We start from the raw sequence: 24,350 nt of genomic DNA, 5'->3' as shown, positions 1-24,350 counted from the left end.
GTTCAGTAAATAAAGTTGAATATGTGTTTACACATTAGTTATGGAAGAGGAAATGCTGGTATAAATTGCACTTGTATCACCAGTAGGTGGCAGTAAAATACTTGTAGGTCCATAGAAGGAAGCAGGTCCATTGAGATATATATATTTTGCTGTCCGCTTGGCATTATTTGACAAATTTTAAGCAGGAACAGTAAATGAATTGCTCTTGTTTATATCATTTTGATTCACTCCACACAGTGGTTTTAAGTGAAATCTCCCAAAAATGCTGTTTGTTCCCATAAGCATGTTAACACCTGGTAATGTTACCAAACAGACCTAACGAGCAGGAACATGCAAAATAAACAGACGAAGAAAGAAGCTGACGTTTACATTATCTCTCGAAAGCAACTTAATGTCTGTTTGGAGGAACTCTGCTCTTTTTCTCGTTGTTTTAAACAGCCTGACATGCTGCGGCTCTGTGAGAAATGGCTGTTGCTGGGAGAGGGTAATCGGCCGGAAACCTGAAGTTAAATACCTCCTGATGAGAAGGAGCGAAGCAGGCGCAGTCGGGGCTGTTGGTGCGAGATAGATCCTGACACCGGTCAAATTTCTCCAGAATTCTCAGTTTTATACCAGCCACCGCCATCAAAGAATGTCAGTGGCGCTCATGAAATACTTTTATAAATGAATGCATGTACTCCCTGAAGTCAAAAGGGTGCTTGATCTATGTGGCTCTGGTGCCTTTGGGCTCATTCATTGATCTCAACTCTCTAAATGATGAGCGTCACATGCTCAGTCACCTCTGTGGGTGATGAGTTTGAGTGCACAGGCACCTGGACCCAACCTCTGTGTAAGTATCGTATCCCAGCATGCATCCACAACCTATAACTGTTCACCTTTTTCGCTCTGTTGAAGTTTCACACCCATAAGCTCTGTGGGGAGGAAAAAATCCAGAACCGAAGATGAATGTTCGAAGGTAAATTATATGGCTTCCTGAGTGCTGTTGTGCGTTTTACGGTCTCTTACCACTACCAAGAGTGAAGTAATGGTAGGCCATTTGTGACACGCTGCTGGGGAGAATGTGACATGACCCTTTCCCAGTATTTGTGACAGAGGCCAGCTCGTCTGAGTGGGCATATCGTGGGACGTGAGCACACCCCATTAGCCCTGGAGCTCATAATGATAAGCAGGCCTAGACAACTCAAATATTTATGCACCCCTAATGCACCCTGGCCAGATCTTGGAAGCGTTGCCTTTTCTGTACATGAAGCAGAGCCGGAGTCTGTGTGCTGCTGCTGGTCGGCACTTGTTTGGGCTCTTGGGCTGGTGGGAAGGTGGTGGGAACAGAACTGGCACTTTCGGAAGAAGGAAGCTCTGCCAGGAGCCAAGGCCTGCTTCAGGGTCTGGCATGTTTTGTACTTCCTTATCTCTGACTCTTACCCTGGAGCCTTGGAGGAGATTAAAGTAATTCTTCCAGTACTGTGGTAGACGGCTTTTTTTTAATGTTATCGGGCCTGTGGAACAGCTGAAGACCCTGTAGCTCATGAGGGTTTTGGAATATTTTGCTGTATGTGTTTGGAAGTTTGTACAATTCCCATACATCCTTTGAGTTTTGGTCAGGCTCTCTCAGATTCTGGCTACCTCTCTTGCAGTCTTCATTCCCCTCATGCTGGGGGTGGTACTGTACATAAATGAAATGTCAATTTTGGGTTAAACTGTAATCCTGAGGGTTGAAGGACTACTGGTAATCCCTTACTAACCTTTTTCTGACAGCCTGGCTTTAATTCCCCCACACACTCCCCCCTCCGCATAATCTACATTAATTCTGTCTCTGACAGTTTGGGGTATAAACATTACACAGAAACCCCTAGCCCCAGACATAATTCTTCCATCTTGTAATTTTGATCTTTTTTTTTTTTTTTTTTTTTTTTTTTTTAAAAATGAAATCCAGAGTTCACTATTGCTGTCTTGTCACATCATACATATGTATATGAGAGCTACGTGTACAGCAGTGAAACTCAAGGCAGTGTGTTCTGCATGATTTCCCCCCCCACATTTTTCTGTATTACATTAGCTTGCACTTTAGTGTTAGAGAGTTACATGCATTCATTTACCTGGTGCTTTTTTGCAAAGCAACTTACAATGTTAAGCTCTTTACAATTATGTACCATTTATGAGTAATTCAAGGTAAGTACCTTACTCAAGGGTACTACCGCTGGAGGTGGCAATCAAACCTCCAACCTTTGGGTCCAAATTCAGGAGCTCTAATCACCACACTACCAACTGCTCCAAATGAGAGTTAAGGTGAAAACCCCCAACCATAGAGGAAAAATGCAGCTCTGTCTGAGAGAGGGGAGAAAAAAAAATCTGGGGCAGCTGGTTAAGCAAAAACAAGTATTTGCAAGAGTGGAGATTAAATGCGGCCCTGGGGTGTAAGGAGCAGATGCATGTATGCAGGCGGTACTGAGTGAAGGTGCCCGTGGACCAGGGAAAGCACATCAGTGGAGTGTGTGAACGGACCTGCTGCCAGTGTAGGAAGACCATTGCTATGGCTGTTGGAAATCTTGCTGTGTAGATTATTCGCTAGCAGAGATGAACCTACGGGAAGGTCAAGTCCTTTTGACCCATTACCCCTTCTTTATAAAGTGTTAAATATTTCCCTATTTTTTAAAAAAAAAAAAAAAAACTAAACAGATGCTCCTAATGGTAGGTAGTATGCATAGCCAGTGTGACAAAAAGGAAAAATGTTACATTTTAATAAGACACCAAATGAATAAAATCACCCTATATTTTCTTGACTTGGTCATTCTGATTTACTCCATCTTTGAGATTTTTCCAAAACAACATAATCAACCTCTTCAGTCAGTTGGTCCTCACATTCGTTCCTGAATTCCTCTGCATTCTTTGTTGTTTTTAAAGAGAACACTTATAGAACAGAATTAAAATGAGGAAAACATGCTTAACAGGTTTAAGGAATTAGAGAAACCGCGGCCTTTGGCGTGAGATAAGGTCCCAGCAGAAGGTTTCTTCGTCATCCCTCGTGGCCGAGGGCAATTGCTGATCAAGACGATATGAGTGGTGGGAGCAGCACGTGATGTGATGCCTGGTGACCCCCCCCCCAGGGTTTTAGCTGGAACAATATGGTCCACACTGAGTAAAATACAGCCATGAGGTAGACTTTATCAACCATGTCATATTATCAGGCATTATCTTTTTCTCTTTTTCTTTCATCCATTATCTCTTCAACATGGAACTGAAAAAACCCGGCATCACGGTTTCTGATCCTCTTTGTTTGCTCATTGATCTCGCAATCAGTGTAGACCAACAAAGTCAAAGAACAGTAGTTCTATCTTCTCGAGGTCTTGCTCTGCAGTCTTTCACCTCTGGAATGAGTCCTGTCACTGCAGACTGGATTCATAACAATAGCTGTTACGGTGTGTACAGACAAGAGACACGTTGGACTGGTCTGTGCGGCGTGAGACATGTCCCTTCCGTTCAACACATGCTTACTCAGTGGGTTTGGGGTGAGGGGAGCAAAAATGCGCTGTAGGGAGAAGAGTTTCAAAAACGTGTGTTTAGCCCCCGTTGCAAAATAGAGCACAGTAAGCCCAGAATGAGTGTCGTGAGAAGTAGTATCTCAAACGAGAATTTACAGTTTGTGACGAAAAGAAAGAAAGCTAAGGTACGAGTTTTGATTCGTTAAATGACGAAAAAGCAGTAAATAATCTCAAACCCGTATCTCGAAAATCAGAGACGTCCACAGAAAATGGGAGAATGAAAAATAGGAGAGTGATAGTTAACTTTAAACTGGTGTCTTGCATTCGGGGATGAGAGCAGGTCCTGCTGTCATACCCACAATGACCAATGCCCGGTGGACTGCAGCTTCAATTGTTTTGTTGTTGTGGTTCAGATTGCTTGGCTCTGAGCTTTATTTAACCAAATTAGTCAGTACGGCACCGGCCACTGCAACACAGATAACCTGGGCGGCTGACACTTAACCATCCTCTCGCCTCCTTCGCCCTCTCGGAGGAGAAAAGGTGGACGGGCTGCTGTCATGTTTTTGCCGGTTCTTGCAGATGGTAACCATGGATACCTCGCTCTAGGTTGCTAGGCGTGGTGCATGTCTGTGTTAAAAGCAGATTAGAACTCAGCCTGTTATTTACTGCATTCCTGCATGTTTGGTGTTATTACTATACATACTGTGTTTTGCTCAGTCCTTTCACAAATCACCTTTCTGAACTGGATCCTAACTCTGACATATTTTTGACTGAGAAAGATTATTAGAAAATATGGAAAATGAGGATTCCAAACATGGCTGAACCCAAATGCTTCATAGGCTGAGTACATCTGCAGTAATAAATGGCTAATTCCGCAGTGTCGCATGATGCCCTCAACAAATCCCTAGCAGCGGGCAGAAGCAGCAAAAAATCATCGTGAAGGAGGTAAATGCGATTCATGCGTAGATCTCACCAAACCTGCTGTATTTACTTGCAAGGTAATTATTGCAAAATTACAAATAACTCCCCTCCCCTTCTTTCCATGCTTTGACGGCATTCTGCGCTTACCCACAATGGCCCTGCAGGGGACACGCTGAGTGTGGGAGAGGTCAGCCAAAATGTAATGTGACATTGCAGTGTGAGGGAGCCGAGCTCAGAGTATTTGGGCGACAATGGGAGAGTTTGTCCCATTAGAGGGCTGATGCTGGCAGTGCTGACAGACCCTCTGGATGATGCCCCCCTTTCGGCTCCTGTGGGACACAGCGCCCCACCTTCTTCCGGGGTAGCTCTGCTGTGCCGTAGCTGCATCCCTACCCCCGCCTCGCTGCTCTGCTACTCTCAACAAATAACAGCAATCCATGCTTTTAGGGAAGGCAGCACCCTGTGATAGACAGCCAGAAGTAGCCATAAGGGGAGCGGCCCTTGCGATGCTGGGAATCCTGCCATGGCAACACCCCAGGACAGTAAGCTGGGGGCTTCAGGGATAAGAGCTTCACTAATATGTGGGGAATCCTTTACTTTGATCACTCAAGCCCAAGATGTGTACTTAGATACATACACCGGCAGAAGTGTTGCGTAGATTATTGCTATTCCTGCTCTGTTTAACTTTCCAGCTCGATAAAGTTCAAATAAAATCCATTAAAGAGAAATTGCAGACTAGAGGAAAGATAACTATGAATAGCTTCTTGACCATTGCAACTGAGAAGCCTGACAACAGTTGTTTAAAATAACAAATTAAAGAGATTTTATTAGAAGTTCTGCTGTGACGGTTCTCGTTCGGTCTGAAGGACTCTGCAGTTGGAAGATTTATTTCAGCTTGAAGATGCCAGACAATGACTATAACATACCTTCTACACAGATCGCTGAGGATCGGTGTTCTATGGTCACAAACTTTTTACCTTTAGCGCCAAAGAAATGTAAGACGGGACACACAGACAGGAGCTTTCATTCATAAACCGTCTTCTGTATGTTCCAAGAATAATAATCGCTCCACCCAGGGCATTCAATTTGAAAGTCTCTCAGACACAAGGGGTTGGAGTCGGAGGAGGGTTCGATGCAGGGAACAGAGATAGAAAGCAGGCTAGATCTTCCGTTAGCTTACGGCAGGAAGCATGTGAGTGGTAATGAGAAACACAAGACTGATTTCCAAGCAGCGGTCACATTAAAAGGGTAAACTTCAGCTTTACTCTATTGCCCAATCGCAGAAAGTGCTTCTCCACTGCATCAGAGCACAAAAGCCAGCCACAGTTAATCACATTAATAAAACCATGGAAATGCTGTCTGGCCTCCTGCTTGTCTGGTGTCCTGCTTCCTCCCTGGTTGCGTACTGGTGCTCACATGAGGACTGAGAGCAATGGGCAATGGAAGTGGGCAGCTTGGACTGATGATCAGATGGAGTTTGGAGTTCAGTGCCACATGGAAGTCACTGAGTACAAGCCGGGGTGCAGTGGACTCGCTGTAACCTGGACAAGCAGAGGCTTGAGCTCCAAGCCCAAAGCCCAGATATTTAAGACTGATTCAGCAGGCAGGCTACTGGTTATGAACTGCATTTGTGATCCTGCTGTTACCAGCAGATATGGCTAAATCACCAACTATTGTGAATCATTACAAACCCAACCAGCAGGTAATAGCGGTAATGGCATCATGCATTAGCAGTTTGGTACCAGGACACACAAAATGACACCAGAAGGCTAGTGGAATGTACAGCAAGTAAAACCATTGGAGCATGTGGTCATTGTTTAAATGGAGGTGTCTGAAAGCTGTTTTCACTCCTTGATGGAATTTACAGGAACCTGGCCCTGCTAGTCTGTTGCATGTGTGGAATCTGAATGAGAAAACGTGTGTGTGTGTGCTCTTGGAAGCCTCTAGGTTCACAAACCCCTATTTGTTTTCCTGAATAATTTGTGTCTGACAATGATGTCCACATTTAATCTGCGGGGATTAAATGCCCGTGCTTTCAGACCAGGCTTTAAGGGAGCGGTGGACTTTTGCTGTTTTTTTTTCAATCGTTTCTGCCATGGGGGACAGTAGTTCACTTACAGGCTCAGGGTTTGCTTGCCTCCATGGTCTCCAGATGTCTCCATGTTTACCCACAAGATGATGGCTGTCTGAGCGGAGCAAGAGAGGCATCCCACAGTGTCCCTGGCATTAACTTTGCACTGTTTGCACAAATGGTGGCAGTTTCTGCAAAAGTGCCACTTTTTGCATTGTACTGCAGGTACATTGTCAGCTGTGTGGGATTCTTCATATTCATTTTCATCTGTGCCCCCTTGCCTCCTTTCTGTCCCAATAAAAACCAATAATTGCTCTGCCGTGTAACTGCCAGCACTGGAGGTGGATGGCCTGGACTGTCAGGGGCAGACAGTGGGCATTGACTTTGCCCTGAGAGCTGAATTTCTGAACCGCTTGTCCCGAGAGCTTTTTGACAAAAATACATCTGTTACACAAATAAAAGCCACATGTTCATACACTGGGTGACTAAGTCTAAGGACTCTGTTGTTTGCCCTTGACTGTTTACTACTGTGGGAGTTTAAATCTGAAGAGTACCGCTTCTGTCGTCTTCGCACCAAACGACACCATCGCATCTCCTGCTCATAACCTTCGACTCTCATTGTTACCCAGAATTCCTTCTATATGTATGTCACGATCAATCCATGATTAAATCCTGGCCTGCGGTTGCACCAGCTAGTTTCCCATGTCCAACACAAAGTGTTTTCTGGAAGCTGAGCGGGGATAAGTAGAAGTCTGATGGAGGGAAGGGGAGCAGTTAACCACCCCACATGTCTTGACCACAGTTCAACCAAGTGCCTTTAATACGTACAGGGTGAGGCCATATTTCAAACGCCCTTCCCTGCCACGTTCAACTATGAGGCCGCGAGGCATGATGTGTTCCCGTTAAATCGGTTAAGGTCAAAAAAGCAGCCTGGCCCAGTACTGGGAAACCATTGACACAAGCATGAGAATAACTCAACATTTAGAGAAGAATGAAGGAGGGCCTGCAGCCTGGACCTTTTCCGCAAGACGAGCCACTGTGACACCATTTGACAGCCTTGGCCAATAATACATGGAGCAGGAAAATACACATTTGGCAATTCATCGAGCGAAAGGTCAGTCCAGCAAAATTTCACTCGATCCTTTGCTCATACATGCTATATACTCCTGAATTCTGTTTTACGGGGAATGGCTCCTTTGAACTTATGCCACAAGGAAAGACACACTGCCTTTTTTATTCTTAAGCTTCTTTTGGTGGAATCGTGGTCAATTTGAGTTTTCAAAGTTTTTGAGAAAGAAATACCACTTTCTTTGTGAACTGTCTATTATGTAATTTACTTATAACTTATAGTATAAATTCTTGCTGAAAAGGGAAGGAATGTGGATCTTTCATTAATTACACAACCCAGCTGAGTGACTAACACATTCAGACACCAAACAGCCATCCTAATCTCATTGTAATGGCAAACGACGCCGCGCACCAAGGAACGGTCGCCAGCTGGGAGAATCCCGCAGCGACACGGGGACCACCTTCCGCTTCGGGAAATGCAGTCTTTTGCATTCTTCCATCGCTTTGGAAGTCAGCCATAGAGGGAACACCACCCGCACTACAAATCCCAGAAACACCTGCTCCGTGCGCGGCTCCGTGTGGCTGGAACGGATGATGTCACCTGCTAAAGCCGAAACGCGTCTCGCTGTATTGTGTGTGAGGATATTCCTATTGTAGAGAGTCGCCGGAGCTCGCCGCTGCCATGGGTCCGTCTCCACGGTAAGGCTCTTCACTTGTCCGCACATTACGAAAAATATGACAGCGCTTTCACGCTGGGAAAGAGGAGGTGAGTGCGTGTGCGGTGGCTGCAGGAGGGACACTTTGTTTGAACACGGGTTCAGGTTAAATGGGTGGGACTGAGGTGCTGAGGTAGGTACGGCAAACGAGCGCAAAAGGAAAGGACAGCTCCGTCTGTCCTTTTTCGTCACTTTTCATGTTGCAGCTCGCATTTTTCCTCACTTATTCGCCTATTTTCGTTTACCCGAGACGCTTCTGTCAGTAATGTGTGAAAGAGTGTGGTAAAAATGTGTGCTTTTAGTTTTAACACGTTACCGCAGTCCTGCAGCCGAGCTCGCGGACGCCGGACGCGTTTCCCCCTACAGAATAATAATCATTCTGGGTGAAACCGTTTATGTTTTGGGGTGGATTCTCTGACCAACCGTGTTAAAAATGACATTTAACACAACATGTAACCAAAATGAATGACATGTTTGATTGTAGAAGTATTCTTATTGAAAATAAAACACGTATTGTATTGATCCCCCGCACCATCCCGATTTACGTTTCCTGAGGCGCTTAGTTTTTACCTTAAATCTCCAGTCAGTCACAGTGTGGCTCTGTGAAAGTCTGTAAAAATGAAATATACACATCTAATAAATATTTCTGTACACATTTTAGTTGTATTTGCGGTGGACGGTAGTCGTTGTGTCTGGTTTTTTTTCTTGCTCTCCTCTTGTGATCGATCCCGCTTATACCGGTCGGAGTGGTTCGTTTCACGTTAAGACTCGGTTCCCTCTCGCGCTGAACGAAGTGCTCGTCTTTCTCATGCTTGGATTCAGCAGCTTCTCTTTGTATTTCTAATAATGGTCGTGTAAATAGTTCTGTGTGCTCTTTCATAACTGATTAGCCTAGGCTTAAATGTTTTCCGTCTCTCCAGCTCCTGAAGGTGTGCTGAAATTTAACATTTTCCATCATCTTTTTCAGCTCCTCTTCAAACCGCTGCCCGTCATTCATGTTTTTACAGTATTTGTTGTTAAACCACTTGTGAGAAGCACTGCAGGTGAGGTAATAACTGGGATTTACAGTTATTCATTTTAGCTGATGCTTTTCCCCAAATCGACTTATAATCTTAAGGTACTTTTATTTTATTTATTCCTATCAAGCTGGGTAAATACCTTGCTCAAGAATCCTACAGCTGGAAGTGGGATTCAAACCTGCAACCTTTTGGTCCAAAGGGAATAGCTCTAATTACTATGCTACCAGCTGCCCCAAATGAGACAAACACACAGTCTGTTTGAAATAAAGAAGGGTTAGATATTTGGCTGTTGACTTCCTTCAGTGAGGATGATGATGATGGCAATGATGATCATGACTTTAGGCCCTCATTCTAAGTGAGTGGTGATGGAGTGCTGAGGAGCTCTGCTGGCACAGACACTGTGTGGGATGTTGTCTACAGGCACTGGCACACAGCAGACAGATGCTGGGCTGTCTGCCTGGGGTGCATCAGTGACTGCATCCAGTGAAAATAACTGCAGCGTGGGTGTTGGGTCCACACCTGCTGTAGGACTTGGGGGGCTGTCCTCTTGCACGTGTCAGGGACCTACACATTAGGTGGTTCCCCCCCGCAACGTATGAATCGGGTTGTGTAGGGTTGACACCCGCCAGCCCTCTGCAGCTGTTGTTCTGACAGTCATGGTGAACCAAAAAAAAAATTGTAATGGTTTATTGTGATATGGTTACAGGTTTGGGGTTTTTTTTTTTTTTTTTTTTTTTGGAGTCTCAGGCACTTCACCAAATTGTTCCATTCAGCCTATTTGTATGCCAGGTGTAATGAGACAGTTGCTGTAACGTCTGCGGTCTTTGGACAAGTGGAATCTTGTGGCAACATCATACCTTTTGATTACCTTCTTTATTACTCATTTTCATGTTACCTTTTGGTTAACCCCTCCCGCCCCGCAGTCTTTTCTTGCATGTTTTTGTTCTCCTGTAGTCTTGGTCCAGGGTGATGTAATTTGCCACAAATCGCAGTGCATGGTTTTCATTTTTCAGTGTTTCATGGTCCTAAATCACCGTGGCATGGAATGCGTTTGTGCGTGCATGAATTTGCGCCTTCTGGATGAGACATGACCCTAATCCATAATACTCGGATTGAAGCCCCACCCCCAGCAGGGCAGGAATGCCCATGCTCAGCTCCATCTTGCTGTGGTTTTGATCCCCAAGCATGTGCCTTCTGCCGTTCCGCTCACCTTACCCACCCCTTCGGGAAGCTGTGCTCTGAGAGAAGAGAGAGCAGACCCTGCTAGAGGATGGCAGGATGCAGTTACTGCCCTGGCCTTGGCATGCGTTTGTTTTGCTCAATTAGCAGAGGTCTGTTGAGAAATTGCTGACAGGAGGTGCAGAAGAAGCCTTCAATTAAAGAGGGTTGGTCAGGAGGGAACTCTCTCAACTCCAGGGAATGTTCCTGCTGTGCCAGGAGGTGATAGTGGGAGTGTCAGCTTTTTTTTTTTTTGGGGTCTGTCATTAGTAACTGAGATGACTGAAAGCAATGATTTTGGTCTAGGGTGTTCTGCTTTATTTTGACAAAATCGCTTTAATGGGGGGCTTTTGTGGGAGTGGGCATCGGTGTGCTTCCACAGCAGGGACTCCTTTATGGTTTCACCCCATCTCTAAGTTTGGAAGCTCTTTGGTCAGGTTGTTAATGTTCTGTTTTGTTAACGTGTGTGTTAATTGGCGTGATCTTCAGGCTTTGAAGTGGAGCTCATGGACATGGCACGCTGGTGCTGAATAGCTCATTGTCAAGTTGTTTGGCAGAGTTGTTTGGCTTCCGACACCCTGCGTGATGTTGATGTAAATGCAGTGCTGTCTGCCTCTTGAGCTTAAAGGGCATTTAACGTGACTTCGAGCCAGCGCGAGTGTCTTTCTTGACCTTGTGCTGGCATGTCTGTTTACAATGTCCCCATTGAATGGACAGAGACTGTGTGTGTGGCTGCTGCTAGCCACGTGGATAGAGCAGCGGCTTCCTGTGTCTCTGTTGGAGAGATGCCAGCCCACCAGTGGGAGTTTGCTGCCAGACTTTGGGCCAAGGTTCTCAAAAAAACCCCCAAAGTGGTGTGTATGCATGTTCTGCGTTTGTTTGCATGTCTTCTGCCCTGGGGATTGGGCATCTCCTGGAAGGGGTTGACTTTTGTAGCTGTGTTGAAGAGGAATGGTGCAGGCTTCCTTCTCTGGGATCTCAGCATTTCAGGTGGCCTTCTATTGACTCTCACCACTAACTTTGTAATGCCTGTGCGAAAGCTGAATGAAACCATTGATTAATTGGTTCAAGATCTCCAATGGCCTCAATATTTCCTTTTTCGATCAATCATTTATCTAGTTCAGGGTCATGATGGTCTGGAGCCTATCCTTGAAGCATAGGACTTGAGGCAGGGTACTTCCTGTCCATCTCAGGGCACTCACACAACTCCTCCTTAAGATTTTACACTCAACATTCTGTTATACTTAATGCAACCACAGGTTACAGGTGCTTCTCAAAGCAACAAGGCATGAAAGACTATGGGAACACACAAGGGTCTCCCAGGTATGTCTTCTTCAGATGGTGGGCCGACACACTCTATTCCTCTGCCATTTTTTAAAACTCGTCGTCTGTGTTCTAGTGAGGGATTTTTTTTCTTTCAGCCGAAGCTGCCAATTCTTTAAGTGGTTTGTCGGCAGAAAAAAAAAAAAAAATAAATAAAAACACGGATTGAATTCCAAGGTTTATTAATCAGTACCTCATTCACTTTGCTGATGGCACCTCGGTCCTCTGTATCCATGGCAACAGGCAAAGACCTTGCTAAGGGAAAAATAAGTGTGTGTCCAGCAGGAAAGCTCAGATCTATCTGAAGAAGCTACACCCCCATACTATGATACTTCCTCTCTGATGTTCTGTGTGGGTTCACTGTTTTTAGTTGTGCTGAGTGGCAAATGAGCTGAATTTATGTTACTTTTGGTTTTAAAGAAATTTTAGTCATGCTATAAGTACTGATTTGTTTTATCTGTAAATTTCAAATCAGTCACTGTGGTATGAAGACACATGAGATACCAGTGGAAGCCCATGTCTTGGTGTGTTCCGCTTGTGGACTTCCCTTATGTATCCATAATTATCCATTGTATCCATCCTTTTACTGTCCTCGGGTTTGCGGACTGGGGAGACTGTGCTACTTCTGTGTCGACTTGTTTTGTAGCTTGTGCTGTATTTGCATGGAGCAGGCGACATGCCTGCTGATTTGACCAACCACAGAAAGATGGTGGGTAGTGCTTATGAATACTCTTACTGGTTCCTTGTTGCATGAGAGGGGGCAAAACAACAGCAAAAACCCATAACAAACAACTTTTTACATACCCAGCATGCTTTGCATTAGGGAGAAACTGTAGTGGTACCAGGGACCCATGGCCCGGTCCTCCCCGCCTGCGGAGGTGGGCTTTGTCGGTGCCGTAGCAACAATGGGCTAGTGTGGCTGTTTGAATATGCCATTCTCTGGGTGGTGAGGTTGAGCAGGGCAGCACAATGGCCCGATTTCCCTGTTATTCATGTTCTGGGTTCACCCTGACACCCCCATGGTCTCAACCATCGAATTAATTCTCCAGCAGTTCTTATGAGTACCGCGGCGGTCCCTGGACAGCAATTACGCAAGTGCTTTTTTGCTCTTGTGATGGTAGCAGTTTTGACCTCCTGTCTGTCTTGCTTTCCTCCTACCCTCCTGTTTCGGTTGCTCCTGTGTATTTGACTGCCGCAGTGGAGAATCTGCAGTCTGCTTTGATATGGTTTCTAGAGACGCAATTTAAATGTGGAGAACTTTTTTTTTTTTTTTGGTGTCTCTGCATGCGTAGTGATTGTAAATAAAATTCCCAGAGCATGAAGAATCACTTTTTGCATGCTGTTCCATTCACTACTCGACCTATTGCCATCTTCCTGAATCTTTTCGTTTATTTTTCCCCCTTCCTGTAATACTGTAAGCCTTTTCCAGTGAAGGGTCTCTAACAGCTCATCTACAGAAAGTTAATTTGAAAACTGTTCATATACTTTTTGGAATGATGTCGAGCTTTTTTCCCCTAGATATTGTAGTACTGCTGGACATGCACTTTGTGGCAGTGTGTAACCCTCCAGCGCCACCACTCTGCTGGATTGAACTTTGAAGCCTTTGGAGTGAAAGGGGCCCCTTGACCTTCCCCATTGTCCAGAACCAAGGGTTCAGTCACTCTTGTTGCCACTGAATAGCTCAGACCCTTTGAAAAGGGTGCGTAGGCTTCCCACCATCGTGTTGGCAAACATTATGCTTTAATGTCGGCTGACCGAAGGTTATGTTAGCTCATCTGTAGCTCTCTGCAGTGCTCTCCTTCCTGCAAGCAAGAGGATTTCACGTACCAAGACCCAGGTGAGGCGTACACAGGTTTTCACCAGTTGTTCTTTTAGTAGTTGCAGGTGGTTCCCCTTCCCCTTTTGCTTATAGGCATTGGCTAGGAGGCTTGTCGGATGAAGGTACTCTACTCTACTTCCTGCCTGGGTGAAATATTTCCACAAAATATGTGGTTGGAACCTCTTGATTGGGGATTGAAATCCGCTAGTGTACGCAGTTAAGTCTGTTTCATATCCTTTCAATAACTCTGGAGTTCCCTGAAATCTGCTGCTTATTTGAAAACCAAACATTTAGGTAGTGCAAAAAAAAAGGGCACACACTTTCTATAAATGTGCAGCTTTTTCCCTAACGGTGACAATTTTAAGTGACTTTTTTGCTTGTCTATGTGTCACTTAGTCTTTTATTATTCAGTTACTACTGTGGTTATGAAAAATTTTTTTGAAGCCTTTGAGAAAATGTATACTAGTGGTCCTTGAGTTAGACATATGGGACTTAAGAGCACATGGACTTACGTTTGTCACCCTGTTAACCTTATAATATTATATTTGGTCGTAACGTTTAACGATGACTGCTCCATCTGCTATACGATAATATTGGCTGGACACACCGCCACAAGGTACCCATATTTGCTATTGTTTTGGTGTTTAGCATAAGTTGTTTTTTGGTTATGAAACTTTTTCTGATTCCTGTCAAGATAGTTTTTCTTTGAAGTAATTAAATAGGTGTGTTGTGGTGTTGAAAAGTGAAAGACTACCTTAAGGAGTGAAAGTAAAAAGTGCTGTGTGTAAATATGATTGTAATTCACTGTATATCATTCTAGTTAATATTTTAACATGAATAATATGTGAAATTAGTGGGAAAAATATATAGTAAAGCCATATTATACATGGTAGCATTTGTCCGTGTCAGTTGTTTATATATCCACATGCTTCATATAACACGGGGGCTTTTGCACTTAAGTCTGGATTGTGGGAACAGAAGCTTTAGTTGCTTTTCAGGTGTTAAATTCCCTTTGGCAGTACTATGAAATGTCTTGATTTTTGACACACATTTATTTAGCAGATGTGTTTCTCCAAAGCAACTTCCAGTGAACTCTATGTAGTGTTATCAGCCCACACACCTTATTCAGCAAGGTAACTTACACTGCTAGATACACTTCCAAGAAAGATGGTTTCACAAGATGATTGTGATGACTCCATCTTTATGAAAGCATGAAAAAAAAGAGCACACAAGGTGGGTCCCCACCCACAGGGTTACTAGGGCTATAGAGGTCTCTGCTGAAGCTCTGCTTGTGTTCAGGGTTTTAAGAATCACTGGGGTTGGTGCTCTGTCCTCACCCATCTTCCCACAGAAGAAACAAGAACCAAGTCTCGGGAGAGGATTGATTTATTTTTTTCTTTCGCCGACTAGGGAAAGTCTTGCCTAAGGAACACAGGGTGCTTTGAGGTGGTATGACTAGACACTTAACCAGCCAGATGGCAACACCCTGTTTATGAAACATTCCAGCTTACATTCCTCCTTAAACAGGTTTGGTGGCACTAACAGTCCACTTGTGTGTTTGTTGCCAAGCCAGTGGTCAGAGTGCTGTTCTGTTGTGTGGAAACACAGCACAATTGTTAGGTTTTAAGAATGATTACAGGCACCATCATGTGATGGGATTGGATTGTCAACATTGATGGCGGAGTGCAGTTAGATAGTTGCTAATCTTTACAAAGGCTGGAAGTTGAACAGCCGAAACAACCAGCTCATCGAGTTAAATTCTGCTCTTTCCAGTCTGTGGCAGCCTTTTCTGTACAAACAGTACTGGGTTGTATAAAATGGAAAAGTAGGCATGCTTATTATTCAGTGTAGTAGCATTTTTTGCAAGCATTTTATTTCTATGGCAGGCATTTTTCCCTACTACCTGTTATGCATTTCACTCTACAAAGTAATAGAAACTGTTCTTCTCTAACAAAACCACTTACTGGATAAACTTCCTGTGTCCTATCACATTGCCATTCTCATTCAACTACATTTCCGATCAGAGTAAAATGAGTAGCGGATTCAGTACACACTTGCAAAAATAAACTCTTTTTGAATATTGATTTAGTTCAAATCATATAAATAACTTCTATAACATGAATAGCCCTACACAATTGTTATTAAAGCCTTAATCTCAAGATCAGATAAAGATTGTGACACTATGCAGAGTGTGTCTGCTCCACAGTGAACATGATCTTGTGATCTTAACATATGTGAGGGGAAATTATAAAAGTGTTTCCTAGAAAGGTTGCCAGTTCAGAGAAGGATAAATTTACAAATAAAAACATTAAAAGTCAAATATGAAATAATTAAGCACATTAAATGTGGTGAGAAGCAGAAAGATGTTGTTTGGAGTACAAGTTGATTGTACTATATAATTTTTTTTTTTTAAGAAAAAGTAAAGTGCAGAAGATTTAATTGGTAGTGACATTGTCAAAGACAGAAATGCCAGAAGAAAGTGGATGAAAAGCACGAGGAAGAGAAGACCACAAAAAATAAAATTAAATGAAGCCAGCTGTGATAGTGCTGTCCCCTGAGCCTTCCACCCTTCCACTTCAGGACTGAAGTGTTTCTCTCATGGTTTATGAAGGGCACACTAATGTTCCAAAAATGATTTTCTCTCCTGTGCAATTCATGGTACCAGTTGGAATAATTTAGAGATATAGAATTCAGAAGTATTTACATTTATTCATTTAGCAGATGCTTTTGTCCAAAGCGACGTACATCTCAACAAAAGTACAATTTATGCATTACATTGAGAAGTAATGCATACATTACATTGAGACAACTACCATAAAATATGTTAATGTTGTCGTCATGTGTACAAACACCCTTTATTGTGGTTCATCTTTCATTTTAGGTGGTATTTTTTGTCTGGGAACCTGTTCCTTTTCATAAAAGGTAATGGCAGTTTGACTGCACTGATGGAATTTAACTGGGTAATTTTATGAAATGAATTAACCCTGTTTGGCGAGACATTAGTGTTCATACAAGCAAAAACTCCTCTAATGGGGAAAAATAGAACTGTCAGTGAGCCTTGTGTTAGTACATCTTCATCTACCTTTCAGTGTGGAAGATGACTGACTGCAGAAGAGCGTAGATTAAAATTTCACAAGATCACTGATCATCTTAGAGTTCAGTTACATGGCTTGAAGCTGTAGATACTTCCTTTTATCTTTTTAGATGATGGACCATAATAGCTACAGCTGTTCCCTTTGAATCCAAATATCCCAAGTCTGAATCTCATCTGCTGCTGTTGTACCTTTTAAATAAGGTACTTGCCCTAAATTATTAAAAAAAAAAACAAATTACCCAGCTGTGTAAATGGGTAGCTTAATCCTGTAAGTCACTTTGTTCAAAGGCATTGGCTAAATGAATAAGTATAAATGTTTAAGGGTTTGGTCGTTTAGGTAATTTGTAAAGGAGTGTCTGTGACTCAGATGTCCTCACTGCTTGTCAGTCCCATTGGTGATATGTGCTGTGCTCTTGAGACAGCACACCTGCATGTCCCTTACCTGCCTATGTCTGAGATTTCCCCAGTGACGGGGAAGATAGAGCCTCAAGGTATGCACTGCTTGAGACGCTCCACCACCTGGTTTTTGACTGACTCAGATGTGGAAGCTGTGGGTGGGGCTGCTTCAGACGAGCACGGCATGGAACTTCATTACAAGGCCAACTTGCTCTGTTTAGGCGTGTAGTACTGGGCCCATTTTTCCATCGCAAAGCATGGATCTCGCCCTTTCTTCCCCCAATAAGTTTAGGAGGGAATGTGATCTCTTCAGCAGATGAAGGGCTCAATGGCTTTCCTCTACAAGTGATCAAGGGGCAGGAACTGTAGGGGTACAAGCCAATCACATGCAATCAACAGTGATTTCCCCCCCCCCTTCTCAAACTGCTTAAAACTTTGCTACTGTCTGGAGAAATTTCTAAATGGAACAGCAGTCACCGGTACTTACTGTCAGGAAAAAGAGAGGGGAAAATGTCTTAGACGTTGGAGGTTTCCCAAGCGAACTGTAAGGACGGTGGTCTTTGGTCTGAGTACATGTAATGTGCCTGCCAACTGATCCCTGAAGACCCTTGCATGAAAACCAAAAGATTCACAGCCCATGGAAAGGATCCTAAGGCATGCTCGAGCTTTAACCGAGCTAAAGATGTGGATTTAATTATGTGGAATTCCCTGCCTCATACCCTTAGAACAACAGAGTCATGGAAGCTCAAATAAGAACTCATTAAAGGTGCAACTGGCTGTAGAGAGCTTGGGGCAGTGCCTCCCCACGGCATCCATATCTCATTGACAGTGCTGAGAATCGGGGGACAGTAACCAGAAGTAGGTGCTGTCATGTCTTCAAGGAACTTCCATGAACTCTGCACTTTAGTGAACTACCAAAGTTCAGACAGCACAGCATTTTTGTGTTTTCTTCTGGTCCTTTCCATAGAAGTGAGAGAATATTTTGTCCTTCCAGAGACCTGAAAGCTGTGTAGTCTGTAGATTTTTCTGATGATGTCCACACCTTTCTGCTGTATGCCTGACCTTTAGCATCATTTTTTGAAAATATTGTCATTGTTTTCTTGTGTAAAATGTAGTTACAAAGTTCATAAATGTACTTATTGATAGATCACTGTAAAGGATCTTGGGGGTAAAGGGATTTGGGGGACATTTGATGTACAACTTTCATTTTCCTTATCTCTGCATAAGCATAAATTTTATTATTTCGTAGGCTTAATGGTAAACATACGAGCAAAAACTGTATAAGCTATGGAAGGGGATTGTTTTCCCAGGGACCTCCTTCTTGAAATCTGCAGAAAGTAGCTCTTTGGGGATTCACAATGGATGGTGCGTAAAGCTAGTCTGCCAGTCAATGCCTGTGCGTTAGGTACATGCTTGGGGTCTTGGCATTGAGAAATCATATCTTACATCTTTTTTTTTGTAATTGTTTGCTAATTTCAGTCCTATAAAAGCTGTTCTGTGGCTTTTGTGCTTCTGCGTATTTTAAGCATTACCTATGTTCCACCAGGGCTTCCTGTTCTGCAAAACTAGGGGGAAAAGGAGAGGGAAGGAAAACAGATGAACTGTACACTAAACTCAAATGTGATCTGAACAAGTCTGATAAGTTCCCGCAGATATGAGTTCCCCAATGCGTATTAACCCAAAACACAGCTGACAGCATTATTTGGATGTAACCTCAACAAAGCTGTGTTATGCTTTGCTAAAGTTGGCAGTGTTGTTTTGCTTGATGTTGGAGTTCTCTAGCAGCTTCCAGTTAACTTGTGCTGCTGAGCGCATTCTCACATGGGATGCTCTTTGAATCCTAGTAACTGTGGTGCTTCAGGTATTGATGTTTTGAGGCATATTTTAGATTTCTCAGGAAACCAAAATGTTAAGAAAGCTTTAAAACTGCGGAGTCAGCTTTTCATTGTGATTTAATTACACCTCCTTTTAGTGCATAAAACTCATTCAGCCCAGTGTCCTCCCACTTGCAAAACAAAATACATCATCTTATACTCTGTTCTGTTATTCCAGGGCAGATCAGTCTTTTTCTGTTATTGAGTGAGTAACTCTGGGATTTTTTCTCTCTCTTATTTTTAGGTAATTAATAAGCTCACATCTTAAATATTTGAATGAGGGCCTTGAATTTGTCCAGGGAGGATAGAAAGTTACTGTCTTTTGTTTGCCTGGATGACCCACTCTGTGAATGCAAACGTGTGCTTGGTGTGCATTTAAGTGTCTGCCAAATGAATAAATGTAAATGGTGAATTCCCAAAAAAAGATAAGCCCTTTGTGTGGAAGCATTTTTTTTGTTTTTGTCAGAACATGTGTCCTGTACTCGGTAAGAGGATTTTGACAAAGTGGGGAATTTTTTTTAAATGTTTTTTTTTTTTTTTTTTTTTCTTTTTTTTTTTTTTTGGTCCCTCATGATAGGGAAAAAACTGTCAGTGGCAGCATGAGATTATCTGGATGAAGGTCACCTGTGAAAACTCATGGCTTTTCACAATGGATACCTAACAGTTCAAAATGCTAATTTAAATTCTATGCTTCCTCTACATATATTCGAAGTTCTTAATTTGCCTTGATGTAAAGAAAAATGTGCAATGCAGGTTACATCTTTTACAGAATGCAATGCTTTGCAGTCACTGACATCCAGGTGTCATACATTGAATGTGCTCTTTTTTCATTTTCTCAGATTTTGCTTTACACGATTAATCACGTTGCATAATTTAATCCTTCTGAAAATAACGTGGGATCTGAATAACTTGCATGCGTTCCATTTCAGCCGTTAGGCTGGAAATCCTTTTTTCAATAAGCAATTGTCAATTTCATTCAAAAGATCAAACTTCTGTGTGAATATTAGGAGCTTCACTAGAGGAGTAGGAGTAGTTGTTTGTGCCATAGTGGATGTGTCTGGAATCTTCCCCCCCCCCGTCCAAATCCCCAGCCTCGTGTCAAAGCACCCACAACAACATGGCGATAACGTGAACTCTTCTCAGACTGAACTGGATTTAAACCCACATCTGAACCCACAGTCCCAGAGCTGTGACTGTTCAGCGCTACCCACTGTTCATGCCCGCGATTAACGTATTAATGGGGCCTAAACAAAATTCTGTGTATTTCCCTCCAACAGCTGTGATGGCCTAGCTGCGATTAGTGAAGCTTGTTGCTTCTCAGAGTACCTTTCAGTTGCACTGTAGCTGTAAGAGCGCTGATTAAATAGTAGCAAATACTCTCACTCTAATGACTAGAGTCTGCCAGTAAAAGCACTGGTCTCCTGTAACAGTGCTCATTCAGTAGCTGCAGCCATACTGCAGCAGCCTGCAGGGAAGCGGCAGATTGAGGAAACAAACATTTGGGCTGCCGGACAGCTGGGTGGGATGGAGGTGCTGACGAAATCCAGCCTGTTGACACAGCTGCGGATGGTCTCGTAATGGCTTCGCCTTTGCTGCGAGCGTGTGAGTTGTGTAGCTTAGGTCGGAGCTGTCACTGCTTGGCCCTTGCGATAGTTGTGTGTAGGCCAGAGCTATATGAAAGGCAAGAGCTTTTTGGAAGCACTGAGGGAAACCTGAGCTCTTCCTGTAAGATGGGGGGTTTCTTTCACAGCCCCGGTATTCTGTGGTCTCCTTGGACAATGATGGCGTTGGTACTTGGTTCTGTCACACAGCAGAAATGAAAGCAGTAGTAATTACATCTCTTATTCTGGGAGGGGCCTTGACTCTACTCTTGTCTGGTCAGGTCACACAGCGAAGACCATTTCAGCAAATACAAATAGATCCAACAAGTAGTTAAATGAAAAGTGAAAATTGTGCCTTTGAATTCACAAGGTGCTTTACCTTGAGCATCATCTCTTAATGCTTTCAGCCAGACCCACCATAATATCACTTGACATGTCTTCAAATATTAAATGCTATTTTTAATTTCATGGTCCAATAGGAGAAAAAAAAATTTTCGATACCTTCTAAAGTATAATAGACAAGGGTGCTGCAGTTTTATCAGTGGCTGACAGCTGTGTTCCTTGTGGTATGGGACACAGACTATGCAGTATCATATAAAGGTGATTGTTTTTTGACATACCATTTGGAAGATCCTGAAACATTGTTAGGACAAGTGGCTCTAAGCAGGGCTGGTGCAAGTGTTTCAGTGAACAGGAATGAACAAAAAAGCAAGGCGAGAAAGGAAAGCGGCCACTTTGTATTCCGTGGGGAGAGGGCTTTGGGGTGACGGGTGTGTGTCCCATCTAACCCTCAACCATAAGCACAGTCTTATGTACAGCTGCCTTCATTGCTGCTTATTTGTTAGTTACTTGGGATGAAAAAAAGAAATTACACAGAACTTGGGCTGAGTTTACCCTACTATTGTTCAAAATGCCAGAATTGCAATGCATACATGGTCACCACCAAACTATAATCATAGTTAACCAGATTTGTTTCCCCTTGGCATATTTCTGATGATGTTCTGTACAGCTTCTGAAAGAAAACAATACCTATAATTTATGTAAGTGTAAATAATGACCCCTTTTTTTCCCCCTAAAGAATTGTCTGAATTCCTCCACCATACCACCTCTAAACTTGGTGAACTCATTCACCGCTCAAGTCACCACCATGCTAAGAAAAATTTCTAGGAAAATCAGTCACATATTGTTTTTATGCAGCTGGATGTTTGTTACACTGCAGTCATGCAGGTTTTTATAGTGTTGTAAAAGATGGGTCCCTTCTCATGATTTGAACCTGCAGTGTTTTGGGCACAAATCCAGGCTATTATCGGGCACATTGCTATCTCGCATGTTGCTGGTAGGCCCTGGGCCCTTGTTCGGTATGGCCAGGTTGTTTACATTGCACCATGTCGTGATGGGGCAGCTCAGGGGGGTTGGAAGTGCAGTGGAAAATTGATGGGATGATGGAAGCATAGATGTGTGCATTTAAGCTAGCTCACATCTATGTCTGTGTGGGAAGTAGCCTTCGACCACTGCTACCCGTCGCTCGCCTGCTGATTTTCCGTTCATGGGATGTTTGTACCCAGCTGTCTGATTATGAGGCTGTGATACAGCCTCTTTCCGTGTGACTGGTCTTACTGAACTGGTCTTGTAGACATAGCAATTGTGTGTGATGGACGCAAGTTGGGAAGGGGACTCGTGACTGCTTTACGCTGGTGGAGAATGCAGACATATTATGACAGTGCAGCAGTTGTTGCTGACCAGGGGTTCAGGCTCCTGGACGAGATTGGTTTGCTGCTGCTGCTGCTGTCACCTCTGACTGTGCCGGGTCAGTGTGAGAAGATGGGCTCCGACAACAGTAGCATTTTCTTAACGCGCAGGCGGTCTGGTACTGTTGTCAAGGGGTGAATAATGCTTTCCCTGTAGGCATCAGCTCCTGGAACCTGTTGCGCAGGCTCCTCCCACAGTAAGCGAGGCATCGGCAAAGCTCCGGGAAGTGGCTCTCAGCAGCTGGGAAAGCACGTTGGAAAAATGGTTTTGCTGCAGGGCTAACAGAACAGGTCCGGCTTCGTCTCCAGGTGTTGACGTTCTGATTTTCACCTTGTAGTTCAGCTGCTCTTACTTGTGTCTCCTGTTGCATTCTTGTCTGACATAAAAGGTGTTATACTGTGATTTCTGTACTTTACAGTATGATTTTTGTGCTTGGATTCTAAACTTTCTGGGTATTTTGGTTCCTATATTGTCATGGCCTTTAACCAGTGCTTATATGTGAAATTGAAGCGATTTTGAATTGAAGCTGTTAGATTGAAGCAGTTAGAAATTATTTCTGAAATCTCAGAATGGTTCCAACATATAGTGCCTTGTAAGATTATTCAGAGCCTTGATCAGTAAACGAGTTAAATGATGCAATGATTTTTTTTAACTCTTTCATATAATAAAAAGAGAAACTCACTTTACCTATCACTCTTGCAAGTCAGGGTTGCATGTTCTCAGAACACTGAAACTAAAATTATAACATTGTTATAATGGTAGAATTTTTAACAGTATTAATGTACTACACTACTTCCATTGAAGTCCACAAGCTTCATCTAAGCAAACTGAACAGCCTGGTGCAAATCTGTTCAGAATGAGCTAAAATCACATGTGTATGCAAAATTACCTACCTCAGAAGAAGTAAAGCTGTTATTGCAGCAAAAAGTAACTCTTCAGGGTATTAATGTGTTGGGACTGAATAGTTATGCTCACAGCATATTTGCTTTTTTTTTTTTAGAAATATTTTCTAACAAAAAGTGTCTCCTTAAAATCATTTTGTGTTTGTTTTTTTGGGGGGGGGGGGGGGGATTTGAATGTACCATTTCTGTCATTCTGTCCCCCTCCCCCCCCCCATCACTTTAAGACTGTTTCAGGTCTCGTGTTTATTTGCAAATTGTGGCGATCGCACCCACTGCCTGCTGCTGTTAGAACAGAAGAATGGGAAACCGATTCATCTGCGGAGAGAGAGATGAGCCTTCAGAGGAGCGTTTGTTGTGTCTGTCTGGCTGACCCACAAACAATGTCATTCAAGTCCTGTCCAGCAGCCTAAACCTGAGTCTGCTATAGCCTCTGTGCATCAACCATCAGGGGTATGGGGAAATGGGGCAACAGACACACGCAGAGAAACATGCATGCATTAATGTACTCTCACCAATCATACTGTGTACCTGTAAATGTACAAATGTACTAACACAAAAGTAAGCATGCACATACAGGGTAATGCATATAATTCAGGACACTGCTTTTTCCAAACTCTTCTTTGATCGAGTCCCAAAAAGCACAGAAGCCCTGCCTGTCAATGAAGTGACGAGCAGTGGGTGGCAACTGATTGCTGACAACATCCTATAGGAATCTTGGTGTTGAAAGGAGGTGTGGCGTTGAGGCGGAGGATTTGCTCCCGGCAGCAACATTATGTGCGTCCCTGGCCTCAGAGCAGTAGTCTGTCGGTGAGGGGCCTGTTGTTGCAGTGGGGAGTGGGGAATGACTGGCTGAGACCGAATGTACAGGGAGGGGGACACTCTCTGTGCTGTACGCTCTTGTCCCTCAGAGGGGTCACCCTGCAAACCACTGGGTGGAAGCAGTTTTTTTTTCCTCTCCCCCCTCCCCTTCTAAGATGTAGCTGCTGGAGATGTAGACTTGGACTCATTCTGCCAGGTAACGATGATTTCCATGCTGTTAAAGGGCTGGGTTTCATGTATCGTACCGAAGTTAATGGCTGGGTATAACGCGGCTGTTCGAGACA

The 24,350-nt window shown here is 43.5% G+C and overlaps 1 protein-coding gene across 3 annotated transcripts in view; it reads left to right on the top strand.

The window, feature by feature from the left end:
* The first annotated feature begins 8,128 nt into the window (after positions 1-8,128).
* The window catches only part of daam1a (dishevelled associated activator of morphogenesis 1a), a 56,393-nt gene continuing 40,171 nt past the window's right edge, over positions 8,129-24,350 (top strand). For 2 of the 3 annotated variants that reach the window (XM_018727721.2, XM_018727719.2), the window contains exon 1: positions 8,129-8,235. The gene's annotated coding sequence lies outside the window, so the exon portion shown is untranslated. Of the gene's footprint in view, positions 8,236-24,059; positions 24,263-24,350 lie in introns of those variants that run through there. The other variant, XM_018727720.2, reaches the window with a different exon arrangement.

Source organism: Scleropages formosus, chromosome 15 (assembly GCF_900964775.1).
Source record: "Scleropages formosus chromosome 15, fSclFor1.1, whole genome shotgun sequence".
Lineage (NCBI taxonomy): Eukaryota > Metazoa > Chordata > Actinopteri > Osteoglossiformes > Osteoglossidae > Scleropages > Scleropages formosus.
The sequence above is the reverse complement of the archived record's forward strand: the minus strand, read 5'-3'. Positions and strand labels throughout refer to the sequence as shown.